The following is an 11378-nucleotide window of genomic DNA, read 5'->3' as shown; positions in this document are numbered from 1 at the left end:
AATGATGGATGGACGGTTGGATTATTGATTGTCATAGAGCTCTTTTTTTAACTCAGTGCAAAGTGCAGCTGTACCTAATGATACTGTCATTGTGCATCTTTGCTTAAATCTCAGTGTTTTCGTGGCATGTGTGTACAGCTTTCATAAGAAATGTTGGGCTTTGTAGAATCATAGCTTTGTCTTCATGGAGTGGCGACGGAGATGAACGGAGATGAAAGAGAAGTTCTGTCCATTTTGTTGGAAAACTTCTGTCATGGGAGCAGCTCAGCCTCTTGGGCTCTTCTGTGCCTGAATGGTAATCATTTCATTTCAAACAAAACAAAGCCCCTTGCACAGCCAACTTTTGCATCTGCCTGTTGTCCTTGGAAAACAAGGTTTCATCGGCAGAGTGAATTAAAAGATCAGTCATGAGCAACTGTTGATTCAGGAAGTTTTAATAGAAACTAAAGAACAAATGGGAATTTGTTTTAAAATATAAGAAGTCTTTTTCAAAACGTGACCAATGGCAAACAGCTCATTCTTCTCGTAGCCTTCTGTTGTGTACAGATTTATTCCATGCGCACACTGATCAAAAAGTTAAGCACTTTTGGTGATTTGTGATTCTGAAGGTGAGAGTTTATGTGCCTTGTAATTGGCTGGTGACCAATTCAGGGTGTACCCTGCCTCCTGCCTGAAGATAGATAGATCCCTTGTGAGGATAAGCGGCTCAGGAAATGGATAGATGGATGAACTTGTAAGGAACATCCATAAACATGCAACACTTTGGTCACTTCACAGCATGATCAATAGTGAGCAAATATATTATCACATAAAAGCCCTACTTGTGCACTCATCTCAATGGCCACACTATTTCCGGAAGCAACTTTTCTTCTCTGTTATCATTAGCACAGACTGCTGCTTTGACATATTTACGCAATAACAAAATGTCCCCAAGTTGTATCGCCCATGTGTGTGTGCATGTGACCCTGGCAGGATAATGTTGGTGAGTTGGGGTATGCTGCTGTTGTACTGAGTCCTAATAAGAGCGCTGTGCGGGAAATACCCATTTCCCAAAAGTACTATATAAGCTGCAAATGTGTCTTTGTTCTATATATCAACAACATCAAGAAAAGCAGAACAATAAAATGCTTTTCAATTAGATGCCAGAATCAAATGGTACAATAAACCACCTTTTGCCTTTCCTAGAACGCTTTTTTTGTGCAATTAACAGGCGTGGGTTTGATTAATTTGTGAGTAAATTGAACCAAGGTCATCAATAATTCAATATTTTTATTTTGTGGTGTTCCGTGACCTTTTTATGAGTGCCTTGGCTCAATAAGGTTGGGAAACGTTGCTGTATAGAAGTGAGTCGATACTTTTCTTACACAATAAGTGGTCCTCATCCTCTCAATTAGGAAAGTTGCTTGCTATGAACCTGACATGTTGTAAAGTAGATGCCGTTCAAAAGGACACACTATCCTCCAAAATAGCAACTGATGACAAACAAAACAAAAACTGGCAGAAGGCAATGATGAGTGAACGATGGATTACACTTCATGTACAATAATTGCTAATCAGCACCAGACAAAGATTTCTAAAGAGACAAGCATTGCCTGTACCTCATTAGACGCATTTTATCAGGTACTTTGATTTGAGGACAACAAATATACAATATTTATCAAAACAGTATTGTCACGAACGGGGCACGAGGATGGACCCAAATGCACGACTGCAGAGGAAACTTTTATTCGGTCCAAGGTCTAGGCAGACAGTCCAAACAATCAGAAGTAATAGTACGGCAGGCTTACGAGGGTTGTCAGTGGACAGGCGTGGGTCAGTGCACGGAGAGCAGAAGTCAGGCAAACAGGAATGTGGGAACGAGGCAACAAGGACGACAATCGAGCGGAGGACAAGTCGTCCCAAGTCCTATATATACTGGGCGTCATCAACTGTAACATGGTGCAGGTGTGCTTTGACTAATTGGCTGGCTGAGCCCAGCCTGGGCAGGAAGCCCGGAGCATGACAGTACACCCCCCCCCCCCACCTAATGGCCGGCTCAGGAGCATCAGGGTGAGCCGCGTGAAAGTCCCTGATGAGGGAGCGGTCCACGACGAAGCGGGAGGGGATCCAGGAGTGCTCCTCTGGGCCATATCCCTCCCAGTCCACCAGGTACTGGACCCCCCCCCCCCTTCCTCTGCAGCGGGAAGACAGCAACCACAGAATACACCGGCCCACCGTCGACCATGCGGGGGGGGGCTTGACCGGAGGAGCCAGCGACGAAGTCTGCTGACGTGGAACGTAGGGTGCACCTTCATCGACCTGGGCAGTTTGAGCGAGACGGCGACCGGGTTAATGATCTTGGAAATCGGGAACGGGCCAACAAACCTGGGAGCAAGTTTGCGGGATTCCGTCTGCAGCGGGAGATCTTTGGTGGAGAGCCACACTCGCTGTCCCACTCTGAGCTCTGGTGCGGTCCTTCTCTTGCGGTCCGCTGCAGCCTTGTAGGCGCTGCTCATGCGCAGCAGTGTCCTCCGAGCTGCTTCCCAGGTCCGTTTGCACCGTCGCACCACGGCCAGGGCCGACGGGACTGCGGAGTCTGTGACCAGTGGAGGAAACAGGGACAGAGGATAGCCATACCTGTTGAGGCGGAGGTTAGAGAATTGTGGGCATACTCCACCCACTTGATGTGCTGGCTCCACGTGCTCTGGTCCCTGGATGCCAGACATCGAAGACCGGTCTCTAATTCCTGATTTATCCTCTCAGTCTGGCCATTTGACTCCGGGTGATGACCCCATGTCCAACTAGCTCAAGCGCCGATGAGGTTGCAGAACTCCTTCCAGAAACGGGCGCTGAATTGCGGACCCCTGTCCGAAACGATGTCCTGGGGTAGCCCGTGGTAACGGACGACCTCGTCTAACACCAGCTGGGCTGTCTGCTTGGCCGATGGGATCTTCGGAAGCGGCACGAAGTTGACCATCTTGGAGAAACGGTCCACTACGGACAGCACCACTGTGTTCCCTTGTGAAGGCGGCAGGCCGGTGACGAAGTCCAGCGCGATGTGTGACCACGGACGAAAGGGGATGGACAGGGGTCGCAACTCACCAACAGGCCGTAGGCGGGAAGTCTTATTGGCAGCACACACCTGGCAGGTGTTGAGGAACTCCCTCACGTCCTTGCTGAGGTTAGGCCACCAGAACCTTTGTTCGACCACTGAACGCGTCTTCGCCATACCCGGGTGGCAGACCGTCTTGTTGGTATGGGCCCAGTTGATGACATCTCCCCGCTGCGCAAGTCGAGCTTGGTGACGATCCGGGCTCCCTGAAGGAGTTCCAATGCTGTAGCGATCAGCGGCAAAGGGTACCTGTTCTTGACTGATGTCGTTCAGTCCTCGGTAGTCGACGCAGCGTGGAGTCCTTCTTGGGAAAAAAAAAAAAAAAACCCGCACCGGCTGGTGAGGATGAGGGGTGAATGAGTCCGGCTGCCGGTGAGTCCTTGATGTAGTCCCTCATGGCTTGATGCTGTGGTCCTGTTAATGAGAACAGTTTCCCTCTTGGAGGAGAGGTGCCTGGCAGGAGTTCAGTCGTATGATCGATGTGGCGGCAGAGACTTTGCCTTAGATTCAGAGAAGACCTCCCGTAGGTCATGGTAGCAGGAGGGCACCACGGTCAGCTCCGAGGCGGTACTAGGTTCTGTTAGCCGAACCGGCGCGACTTGAATACCCTTGTCTTCCTGGACAGCAAAACAGCGACAGAGACAGTCCTCTCCAAGTCTTGATCTGACCCGTGGTCCAATCTATGTGCGGGTTATGTTCTTTGAGCCACGGGCTGCTCAGGATGATGTCACTACTACGTGCGTTGAAGACATGAAAGCTAATACGCTCCGAGTGAGCGTCCGGAAAGCTCATACATAGCGTCTGAGTGCAATGTGTAACCCGACAAAGGAACTTGCCGTTGGGGGCATAGGCATGACGAAGCCGTTGCATGGGGAAAGTTGCTGCCCCCAGCTCCTCGACCACGCGGGGATTTATCAGGTTTGCGTCCGACCCGGAATCTATGAAAGCCGTCACAGTGCATGAACGGGAGTCCGTTCCCAAGGTGAGGTGAAGGAACCTCCCTGACCCCACCGCGGTATATCGCACACTCACCGGAGTAGAGATCCTGATGTTAGAGTGCTCTGGTCGAATCGGGCAGCGGGCGATCAAGTGTCCCAAATGCCCGCAGTAAAAACAGCGCCCCTCCCGTCGCAGACACTCCTCCACTGGCCCCTCTGTCATCACGGCTAGTTGATCCTCCATTACTAGTCGCTGGTCAACCTTGAGGGCCAACGTGATGAGTGCGTCCAGCGAGGGAGGAAGCTCAACAGCGATGAGGAGGCCCCACATTTGGGGGCAAAGTCCCTGGAAAAAGGCGTCGTGCAGGGCATCCTCGTTCCATCGACTCTCGGCAGCGCAGATTCGGAACTCAATGGCGTAGTCGGACACGCAGCGATGTCCTTGACGAATCGTCATGAGCGAGGACGCCGCGTACTGGAAAACCTTTGTGAGCGCGCAGATGAACCTCATCCATGAACGGCAGATCTCCAAGTTACGACTCCACTCGGCAGTGGCCCACGCCTCCGCCCTCCCAGTCATGTGGGAGATGACGAAGGCGATACGGGAGCGGTCCGTGGGAAAAGCGGCCGCTTGCAGTTCAAAATGGAGATCGCACTGAACGAGGAAAGGCTTAACATTCCCCGAGTCGCCTGAGAATCGTTCCGGTCGGGAGAGCGGGGTAACGCCGCTAAAGGGGAGCTCCGTGGAGAACGGTGCAGGCGGAAACGGTGGTACCGGTGAAGTGGCCACCATTGGCGTGGCAACCACGCTAGCCTGGGAGATTAGCCACGGCTCCAGCCGAGTGCAGATCTCATGGAGCCTCTTGTTGGTTACCTGGAGAGCAACCTCTTGCTTGACCAGGCGCTTGCCCTGAACTTGCAGCGCACGGCGCATGGCTTCGGAGTCGGCTGGGTCCATGTTTTGGCTAGATCGTTCTGTCACGAACGGGGCACAAGGGTGGACCCAAATGCACGACTCCAGAGACAAGCAGACAGTGCAGAGGAAACCTTTATTCGGTCCAAGGTCTAGGATCAGGCAGACAGTCCAAACAATCAGAAGTAATTGTACGGCAAGCTTACGAGGGTGGTCAGTGGACAGGCGTGGGTCGGTGCACGGAGATCAGAAGTCAGGCAAACAGGAGTGCGGGACCGAGGCAACAAGGACGACAATCTAGCGGAGCACAAGTTGTCCCCCAAGTCCTGTATATACTGGGCGTCATCAACTGTAACACGGTGCAGGTGTGCTCTGACCAATTGGGTGGGCAAGCCCAGCCTGGGCAGGAAGCCCGGAGCATGACAAGTATAAGAAGGCCAATGTCTGTCACGCCCGCTATTCCAATTTTGTTTGCATTTGTGGTTGTATCAGAATTACAAGTGATGTGTGATCGGAACACACCAGATAGGCCCCTTATTCTTATTAAATCCTTCTTAAACCTTTAACATACCACAACTCAGCCCTAAAATGGACCAGTTATTTTTTTCTCAAAGCCTTAAAATGTTTCTCTTGGCTTTAAATCTTCCCACTAGCCTACCACTGAAAAGCAAATATTTGGGTGTCATCTGTGAAACATTTAAGTCAGATTTATTTACAACTATTAAATAAGCGGCTATAATGGTAAAAAGTCAACAGCCACTCATTAGTGTTAACGCACAATGCTTTTGGATCGGGAGCAGCACTGCAAATACTGATTTTTCTTGATTATGGATTCATGACCTGTGGGTATTTATATAATTGGGATGCATTAAAAATGTGAGATAAAGACCAATACACTGGTTTTTCTCTTGACATCCCCTCACCTTCTTCACCGCAGTCCCTGAAAATGAATCATTCTGACTTAAAAGTTGAATAAGAAAAAATAACCATGCATTCTCTGTTTAAGTAATTATGGGGGATTTGAGTGTAAAGTGTACGGGACACTAAAGAGGCAAAAGACAACACATGTTCATTTTGTCTTTGGAAGGAGTTGCACTTACACTACAGTATTTGGTAAACAATGTTTATTCGTGCGCACAGTCGTCAATTTTTGAAGGGCTACAGGAGAAGGATAACATACTTGAAATACCTCCTAGGATTATATTTTGGAGTTCTATATGACTCCAACTTTGGATTTGCTTTATCATCCCTTCCATGGGTGAATGAGTTGACCTTTATGATTTCCATCATGGTAGCTTTCCATCCATCCATTTTCCATACTGCTTATCCTCACTAGGGACGCAAGTGTGCTGGAACCTATCCCAGCTATCTTGGGGCAGGGGGCGGGGTATTCCCTGGAGTGCTTGCCAGCCAATCAAAGGGCACAAAGAAACAAACTGCCATTCACACTCAGATGCACACCTACAGGAAATTTTGAGTCTTCAATTAACCTACCGTGCATGTTTTTGGGATGTAGGAGGAAACCCGGAGAAAACCCATGCAAGCACGTTGAGAACATGCAAAATCCACACAGGTGAGGGCAGGATTAGAACACCAGATGAGGATTAGATAATTACAACACCTCATAGCTGTGAGGCAGATGTGCTAACCAATCAAACCACCATGAAGCAAATGTTGGACTTTGATCAGACTTTAAAAAAAAAAAAAAAAAAAAAAAAATCCTGCAATCCCTAATTGGAAGAGTGACCATTCTGAACTTATCATTGATTGTTCTACTCTTCAGATCCTGGCAAATATCATGCATGTCTCATTGTGAGACACAATTGATATATTCGACCCTCGTTAGAGATGGCGCAAGAATGCCTTTCCAATTTAGAGGCTCTTCTACAAATCCAGATCTTACGTAATCAACATTGTTTTGGAATTTTCCATACAATCCAGTGCTGATTTTATTGTGGAATTCATGAAAATTTTGCTTTGCTCTTCGAACACTGGGAAGCATACCTAACATAGCTGCTAGCACTTTAGTCAACATACTGTAATGTGTGGATATAAATGAAACTGATGACAGTTGTGTCTTGAAGGAGTGCGCTTGCAAAGCTGATGCTTTGCAGCTGGGCTGCTTGGAAGTTGGCGTGCCTCTCAGAACTAAACGATTGCAGCATTCTGTTGTTTGATTGCTAAAGCAAGATGTCTAATTACTCCGCTTCCTGTTGGGCTCATGCTTAATGACTTCAGAAAAATCATAAATATGGATGTTTGTGGGAGTGTAGAGTATAGTCGCCAATCACCTGTAATGGAATAACAGAATTACACTATTTGGGAGGAAATAGTCTTTGTATTATGCTATTTAGGAATAATAATGGTTAGAATTTTCAGGTTTGATGCATGTAACTACACCTTAGTACAAACTACTGCTCATTTGCATCATTCTATCTCAGGAGTTTCTGCAGTTGATGTGACATATGCTTTTCATAATAAAAATGGACAATTATTTATACTGAGAGATATTTATCCCAGAGCGGCACAGTGGAGCAGCTGGTAAAGCGTTGGCCTCACAGTTCTGAGGTCCCGGGTTCGATCCTGGCCCCGCCTGTGTGCTGTTTGCATGTTCTCCCCGTGCCTGTGTGGGTTTTCTCCCACATCCCAAAAACATGCAACATTATTTAGACACTCTAAATTGCCCCTGGGTGTGATTGCGAGTGCGACTGTATGTCTCCATGTCCCCTGCGATTGGCTGGAAACCAGTTTATGGTGTACCCGGCCTCCTGCCCGTCGACAGCTGGGATAGGCTGCAGCACTCCCCGCGACCCTTGTGAGGATAAGCGGAAAAGAAAATGGACGGATGGATATATGGATATTTATGCCACACATAAAAATTGAATTGAAAGAAAAGCCAACTATTGATAATTGAATGATCTCATAAATGTTGCTACACACCAGTTGCCCGGCTCATTTGGCTGTGATTAAGGGTGCATATCATCATATGCACGTGAATATGTGCTGGTAAGCTGCATGTATAGAAATTAGTGTGTGTGTATATATATGTGTGTGTGTGTGTGTGTGTGTGTATATATATATATATATATATATATATATATATATATATATTTTTTTTTTTTTACAAATGCCTGCGCTCAATAAAAAATATATATTTCTTAATGACACGAACAGACTCTCCCCGCTCTTCCGCCACACCACTGGATTATTTCGTGAAATGAATTGCTTGATGGATGTTGACAATGCTTCAGTGAGAGGCGAAAGGAAGGCTCCCAATTTGGCAGGCTTGCTCAAAATGGTTTCTCTCAGGAGCCTGTGGTCTGGTATTGAGCAGAGTACGACTACTTCACTCAATAAAAGTAATCCCTGACCCAACTGCCGCAGCTGTGTCGTTTTAAGAACGGGAACGTGACTTCTAAATAATGACATTAATAAATGGGAAATGTGCTCGATGCATGAGGTTTATTATCCAGTGTATGTTTGGATGGAGAACAATTGGTCACTTCTTGTCAAGGTCTTTATTCTGAGTGTAAACATGAAGGAGAAGGAGTCAGGATATGTGGGTACTTCCTCTCTACTCTGTCTCTGTGCAGGAAACTGCTGATACTTAACGATAGCAGCAGGAGATCATGTTGACGTCTGAAATGCATTTGTGGTTCACTCTGAACTTGAAGACCCTCGTTATTCCAAAAAAGTAAAAATTGACATTTTGAGCATGTGAATTATAGCGTTTGAAATTAGAGTCAGATGCTCAACTGACCTTCTCAGGTCGCACATGAATCCTCACCATTTTCCTCTCCATTTTCAAATCACTGTGAGTGAAAGTTCACACAGACATTGTTATCTTCCAGCTAATCTGTCCAGGCTTTAGTGTCTACCCTGGAGGTCAAAGGTCAATAGTTATTGACAATAGGAAAGAGGTTTGAGACATGCTCCCTATTGCCAATATGTTGACAGCTCTCTGCTGTTAGTACTGTTTTGCAAACATTGCCAAGTTGGAAAGTCATGAGGTTCTTTGTTAATGTACTCATGTAGATTTTTCATGTATTTGTGCTCGAGTATTTATTTTTCTGGTGACTTTTACATTAATTCAGTACTTTTTAAACACAAATATGTATGCCTTTACTATTTACATTTTAAAATTGAGCTGGTTATTTTTAAAACTTATCACAGTGAGCGACAACACATAGTAAAAAGATAAAAACGCAGAAAATCTGGAATTAAGCAAATTGAGCTCATTAGTCTTTGAAATTGTCAATGTGACCTAACCTGCCCCAATTTCAGTTATATTATCAGTTGGGCAAGTGGGCAAAAAAGTTTGAAAGTTGAAACAAATTTAGCTTTTCGATTTTGAACTAATTGTGTTGTATTGTATATATCTTTATTTCAATAATATAAATACATGCTTATCTTTTCATTTTAGCACAACAGCTTTTACATATTGTATACACATGTATTTGATATTTTCTAGATAAAAATACCAGGCTAGACAGCAAGGTGCATTCGTCAATGTGTGTTTTCGGTTCCATCCTTCAACATCTTTATGCATCTGCTCCAGTTACAGTTCTACGCTTCCCATTTTGCTGCAAACGTTTGGGGAAAGTTCTTTTGTACTCAAGTAACATGTAAAAATGTCCAGTCCCAGAAATATGTAAGAAACTGCAAATCTTAAAGTTTCTCTTTGTATTTTTACTGACTTGAGCAGTTAACTTGAGCTGTATGTTTTTTTTCTTTCTAAATTGATATCTGTCCAGAGACTTCTACAAAGACAACAGGATTTCCAATGTCTTTCCAGTGATTTAGAGAAAAAGCAAGAGTTAAAAAAAAAAGCACGAGATTCGTTATCTGACGTGGGGTCAGTTGGAAGTCACATTACGTTTTTCAAGGACATTTTCAGCACATTCTCACAGGCAACAATGTTGTCCATCCTCCTCTCGAAAGATGTTGTCTTTGAATGGTGGCCCACCATGATGGGAGTACGTCAGTACGTGTGTGGCCCCAGGCCAGGAATGTGGAGTGTTTGTTTAGAGCGGACCAATATGTCCACTGCGGTCTTCTGTTTGCTTGCAGGGTGTTTGTATGCACAAAATGTCATTTGAAGAAGAGACTCACCGTGGACTTCCTAATGAAGTTCTCATGTTTCACGTTACTGGTCGGCAGACAGTATAATTGAAGACGCAAAGCTGCTCATTGTTTTGTATTTTTTTTTTTCTTTGATCACCATGATTTGGACATCTATGCCCATGTAATTTGGCTGTGGTGTGTCATCTTGTACGACAGTGAAGTCAGAAGAGAGTCTGGCTTTAACATGCAAACCAATAGACGAATGGGCATCAGACCTGAATCCTCTTTGAATGCTTTTCACTTTCACCCAGCAATAATTTGTTTTGAGATATCAAATTGAAAGTACGACAACTGTTTGTGGGAGTCATGTGAAAGCTGGATTTGAATCTTTGAACTATTTCACTTCCAATTGAAGCTTTCTGCATTTCCTAGTTATTCCAGCAAAGGGTCTGATGGGATATTTGCTCAACCGAGCCAGTTGAAAAGGAATGACTGTCTTGCACTCATCCTGGCCATGATGGGAGGATACCATCACAACTGACATACCCTTGAAATAGTATGATGGAATCACATATGCTTCCTATTTATATTTTCATTCTTCAGCCATGTAAAGTGAGTCGTCATCACCACGGTTGAAGTGAGAGCCCCCCACAATTCCATGTGCAAAATTGGTGATGCAAAGTTCCATCTTCCTTACAATAAATCAGGTTGTAAATAAAGTATTATATCCACAATTGTTTTGCTCTGTGTGGGAGATAGGAAGGGAAAAAAAAACAATTATTCATGTTCTGTTCTTGAGGCCCCTTAGGGGGAGATAAAGTGGGCAGGTTACTGATTTGGAACTAACAAGACTGTATTCAGGTACTTCAGGTAAATAAAAAAAAAAATAAAACACTTCTTCCTCCCCAAGTATACATTATGTGCCAATATGAAAATAATAATGTATTGAATAAATAACAATAAGGATTTGGGAAATAAATGTGCTGTGTTTTAATATTAAATTTAGATTTTTATCAAAAGGCTTCTACTTACTCATGCAATAATCTTTAAAAACACTTAAAAAAAACTAGTTATTTGCCAGTGATCTTAAATTAGGGCAGGTGTATGTCTTAACTTAACTTATCTTAACTGTGTAAGTAAATGGATAAATGACTGACACACCCAAAGTAAGTGGTGTATTGAGATATGAGTGACCCCCACTTTTCTGAGATACCACCTGTCGATTGGATGATTTTTTTTCCTATTTGACTTATGAGCGCAAACTTCAGATATGAAAAGAAAGATTTGGGTGTTGTGTATTTATGCACCTCTTCCTTGCTTGAGTAGGTTGCCCTAATAGAAACCTATTTCACATGGATTTTTTTTTTTTTTT

The sequence above is a fragment of the Syngnathoides biaculeatus genome, chromosome 11 (genome assembly GCF_019802595.1).
Source record: "Syngnathoides biaculeatus isolate LvHL_M chromosome 11, ASM1980259v1, whole genome shotgun sequence".
Classification (NCBI taxonomy): Eukaryota; Metazoa; Chordata; class Actinopteri; order Syngnathiformes; family Syngnathidae; genus Syngnathoides; species Syngnathoides biaculeatus.
This window is presented reverse-complemented; position numbering follows the sequence as displayed.